This window comes from Fopius arisanus, unplaced genomic scaffold (genome assembly GCF_000806365.1).
Source record: "Fopius arisanus strain USDA-PBARC FA_bdor unplaced genomic scaffold, ASM80636v1 scaffold00005, whole genome shotgun sequence".
Lineage (NCBI taxonomy): Eukaryota > Metazoa > Arthropoda > Insecta > Hymenoptera > Braconidae > Fopius > Fopius arisanus.
In genome coordinates, this window is record NW_011887744.1 from 2206815 (window position 1) to 2212229 (window position 5415).

General features: G+C 41.7%; 1 protein-coding gene across 2 annotated transcripts in view; it reads right to left on the reverse strand.

The window, feature by feature from the left end:
- The window catches only part of LOC105273518 (neural-cadherin), a 39859-nt gene extending 36870 nt beyond the window's left edge, over positions 1-2989 (reverse strand). For both annotated transcript variants that reach the window (XM_011316011.1, XM_011316012.1), the window contains exon 1: positions 2585-2989. The gene's annotated coding sequence lies outside the window, so the exon portion shown is untranslated. The remainder of the gene's footprint in view (positions 1-2584) is intronic.
- Positions 2990-5415: the final 2426 nt, after the last annotated feature.

Genomic DNA, 5415 nt, shown 5'->3' on the forward strand with positions numbered 1-5415 from the left:
GAGGAAAATGTCGAGATTTTGTGAAGCTGAGAAAGTGGTCTGCTAAAATTTACTCGACACTTTTCCCTCGAATGATTCATAATGAAGATAATTCAATATTCCATGGGATGTAAAAGGCTGCTGAGTCACCTTTGACATCTGACATCACTGTCAATTTATCTCAGAAATTGTGCCCTAAAAATCCTCGTCGCCACTATAATTCTATTTTTGTGAAGAAGTGATCTAACGACGTTGTTAATCAAATTATTTACACCAGGAATTTCTTTAATCGAGGAGAACTGAATACAAAAACAGTAAAAATACCCGAGTTACAAGTTAGAATTCATTGCCTTTTTGAGAAATTAATTTACGGTAATTGCTTTTAAACTAGGGCTTCACACCAACTCCCAACGACCAAGCAAATTTCGGACAAAACATATTTCCTGACGCCAACAGAACTCATTATGACATATGAGATCATTACAAATTCACCTCAGGAGTGAATGACTCAAGAGCAAATTATATTCTGAAATAACTTCCCAGAAGTGTCTACTCTTAAAGTGAATTACTATTTATCAACAAATGGAACTCCCGAGTCTATATTCATGATTAATAATTTACCTGAGGAAGAGGTGGTTGTTAAGAAAATGTCTAAAAATCTCTGTTCGAGGAAAATTCAAAGCATGTCAGACTTTTTCCTCTCAAAAAACACATCAAGACATTTCGTATGCGCAAGCAGATATGAAAAGGTCACTGAGTCAATTTATTTGAATTTTTCCTCTTTCGGGAAGAGGATATCACCAAGCCAAAAAGCTTTCGGCATTTTCTTTCGAAAGCACTCGTCTTCCAGATCATTCAATACCCAACAGATTGTCAAAGGAACTAAATTGGATTCATTTTGAATTCCGCCTAAAATTTTCAATATCTTACTCGCAACTTCAAAATTGCTATATATTCAAAAAAATTATTGGCGTATTAAAACATTTTTCTCATGTGTATTCACATATTTTTTATAATTATATTTATAATATAATAATACTCACAATAATAATAGTAATAATAAGTATCATATAGATATAATTATAAAAAATATGTAAAATATTCATGAAAAATATGTTTTAATGAAAATTCACGTCGATAATTGTTTCAAACATATTTGAAAAGACCTACAGTATTTTTCGTGTGGGCAGACCGTCGGGAATAAATTCAATCGAAGCCCATCAAACAAACTAAAATCCACATCGCACTCCACTATCGACATTTCCCATAAACAAGACTGACACGCCACTTAGCCATCCCAACATATCGATCCCCCTTGTAGATCTTTGTGGGCGCGAAAATCCCCCGAGAAAACAATTCCCATCAGTCCACACGCATGCATGAGAAAATATTGGCGTTTCCCTGGCGTCTTCCCCGTGGAATTCATCCGCAATGGTGAATCCGTAAAAACAGGAAAGCGTAGGAAAAGTAGCACGTCCTCCACCTTTCCGAGGATGAAACGAGACAGCAAATACACCGATCGATCCGGAAGCCTCGTTGAAGCCGCCCTCAACGTCCAAGTGCACGTTACCCCCCCTAAATTCCATGGTTCAAGCTATCCCAAAAAAAAAAAAAAAAAAGTAGCCTTCCATCCCCCGATGCGGTTCTCTGACCCATCAAACACCCGTGATCATCTCACCCCTGAATTATTTATTTACCCAAAGCTGCCCCTCCCCAGTTCCCAGAAAACGTGGGCCACTTTAAATCCTCCGAAAAATCAATAATCCCATTTGATGCAACTCGCCGGCACTTGCACCGTGTCGAGATAAACTTTATGGAGTTCATCAGACTGACAGTCGTTTGTGGGTTAATCATTAAATTCAATGTATCGGGTAAACCCACCGTATTTTTACTCCCCCCTCCCGCGGTAGTGTCAGTTGGCGTTGCAAAATACACAGAGAGGTAAAAAATATATGTATAAAGCCCCGAGTAGTTTCTTCACATTGTGGTGTGCGCGGGCGCAATGACTCCCCCACATCCCCATCCCCTCGGTACACGTCGCAGGGGTCGAGCGTCCACGCGAAACCACTACGCGCGGGCCACCACCTATCCACCATAAAACAGCACCTGTCCTTCTCATTTACTACACCAACTGCGCTAAAAATCCCCCCCCCATCAGTTCCCCCCAACGGCACATAGTACGCTAATCGAAAAAAATTTTTGCTTAATTTCTCCGGTTATTCTCGGAGTCATCTCCAACGGCAAAACCTCCCTTTTTCCACTTACGATACGCGAAAGCTCACTGGGCCGGCGCACAACCGAAATAGAAAAGCACGGGTACATGCGTTCCACTCGCGGATATTCCACTGAATATTCAGGGATGATAGTATTAAATATTTAACCGAGCCTAAGGGCATTTTCATCTAGAGCGACACGACTTTTCCAATAACCAATTGCAATGTGTCACTCTCCGATCGAAACCGGTGCTGCAAATACCCCAAGTCGATGAACTTCGACCTTTGGCTATAAATACGCGAGAAAAATAATTCACCGACATTCCATCCAGGCTAACACCCAATCAATCCTCAAATTATTCCAAAAAAATCTTAAAATAAGATCCACATACCTTGTCACCGCTCCTGCTGCAGCTTCCAGTGCCTCTTATCCACGGTGCACCCTAATCCCTGATCACAAACCCCTCAAACCTCCCAAAATCGCCACCTGACCCCAACTTCACTTGATACGCTCGACAAATCACAAAAACCACCCAAATTAAAACCAAATAGTCACCCTGCTAAACGTCAGCTGTCAAACGTCCAATGCCACAATCAGCTCACAACCCACAAAACTCAAAATACACCCACAAATTGTGACGTATAAAAAAAAAAAAAATAAATAATTCACACCAAAAATCCCAAATTCATAATACCCGCGCAACAGAAAACCACATAAAACCCGTTCCGGCTCTGAGGCGGCACACGTCTTTACACACTAAACACACTGTTGAAGATGAGTCCCCCTAGTTGTCGCGGCTGTGGGGCGCGGACCACTACCTAAACGAGCCTCCCGGATCGTTGGATAAAACTCGGTTGAGGCTGTTCCGTTTGGCGTACAAACTCCCCACCACTGCCTCTTGTCTCTTTCGTTCTATACGTTCGTACCACCCCCTCCCATTTGCACCCACACTTCCAGCACTTGCCCCCTCTACCTCCGTCCCTTCCCCACGTAGTCACTCAATGCACCCCCACGTACACCCCACGACGCCCTGGTGGCAACTGCGCCAGCGCCTTCACTTCACCCCCACACTCACCCTCATTGCCCCCTCCTCACAGCCCTCGTTTCACCCCTCCAGCGAACCCTCCCGAGACGGCGACCCCTATCGACGCACGCTCCCCCCCTATCCACCGTCCCCACCACCCTATCTTTTTTCATATGGATGGGTTCGTGTTGGGGTGACGGAACTAGTCTCTCTCGCACCCACCATCGACGCCCTCTGATGTTTAAGGGCTCTCGTGTAAGCCGAGAGGTTATACGTGGTTATATTGTCGGTCTCAGTCGTTGGCTGTGTCACTCACTCCACCCGGTGATACACATGGTGACAGGACCGTGAAAGCCCTCGGTAGCACCCCGTACGCATTTTTATCAAGGGGTGAAAGTCGCTTGTCAGCGTATTGAGTGCGTCTGGTTTCTCGTCTACTGTAGGGCTTGACAACTTTTAGAACCTGCCACATTATGCTTTTAATGTTTCGATGGGGTACACCGGGGGAGGGTAATTGGGGGTTTAATGGGCTTTGAGTGATTATTTTTTGGGCTTCCGGCTCGTTTGTCGTATTTGTCGCATGTTTTTTCATTGCTGTCATTGACGTTTTGGACGAAATGATTTTTCTTCGATTAAAAAAAATTGCTTTCGAGTATATTCATTTACTGGAAGAAGTTTAATTGTCATTGGCTTGGTTGTGAGATTATGTCATGAGAAAATGTTTTTCATTATTTATTGAGATCGGAAAAATGAGGAATTAGCAGGAAGTTGATCAACAAAAAACGAGATTAGTTCGGGGATGAACTGGAAGTCAAGGCGTCCAGATTTACATCGGGATGGAGGATGCATTTAGGTGCGGTGGAGATTAGAACAGAAATTATTGAACATGAGGAGAAACTTCCGAAAGTCGATATACAATAATACCAGACCATTTGCGCTCGTGCTTGGAATTGAATCCGTGGACTCTCCGATTTCTCCAAGCTCATAACCTACCGACCTTTACCACCATTTCGGCTCATTTCGGAAGAGTTTTGGATGGGGTAATCGAGGCGGGATTAAGGATGCCTTGAACACTGCTGCTTGTTTACTGCAAAATCTGTAAGTCCCTTCAGTTTACAAGATTTGCGTTACATTGCATTAAACTGGAATTCGTCAGGTTCATGGAGCTTGGAAGCACGGAAATTTGAGAACGACTTTTTGAAATCAACTTTTAAGAGAATCAAGGAGAATCATCTTTACGTATCCAGAGGTCTAGCTCAGCGAACAACAAAATTTCAGGTACAACATGAAAAAATTCAAAATTCAGAATTCCTTGTCCACGAAAATTCACAGGAATTTTTATCCTGCGTTTTTAACATTTTCTGTAATTTTTTTCTGGCTCCAAAACTTGGAATAATTAGGGAATTTCAGGAATATCGAATTTATGTCTCTCTGTGTAGCAATAGATCGTTCGAATCGAGCGGTAAATAATGGGAAAAAAATCGCTTCGAGTGATACTCGATGGACGATTATTATCACGGTCTCATTATTGTTAAATGGAGTACATGTAATTCAATGGTTAATGCATTCTACCCAGGCGCTGTAATGCCATCAATTGAGATAAACTATTTTCGTTGATGAATTCGATTTGCATGTGGAGAGCTTTCAATTGATCCCCCTCGACCAATGACAGCGATACTACTAATAATACCAATACGTCTATTATCGTATGAAAGCGTTTGCAGATAGTGTACTGACAGAAGATATTATCTTTATTGAATTCATACCACAATGATTATTCAATATTAATGACTATTTTGTGGATATTTTCCAAATTTTTTCGGAATTGATGAGAAGCTTGAGTTGGTTTGCGAAAAAAAATTCCAGAATGTTCCAGAATTTTCCAGAATTTTCCAGAATTTTCCAGAATTTTCCAAAATATTCCACAATTCGCACGAATTTTGATTTCCCGAAATTTCAGCAAAAATTCTGTCGCAATTTTCTCATACAACCTGCAATATGGAATTGAATTACGTGCAGATTAATCATTAAAATTTCAAAAAAGATTATCCTCATACCTGTCTGATTTCGCACTCTCGAAGAACCGGCGATTGTCTCTTTGAAACTTTAATTCTCCCTTCATTGGAGTCCCTTACCCTCATTTTTTTTTATTCCGCAACTCGAGCCTCGGATAATTGCAGGATGGAGGATTAACTCTA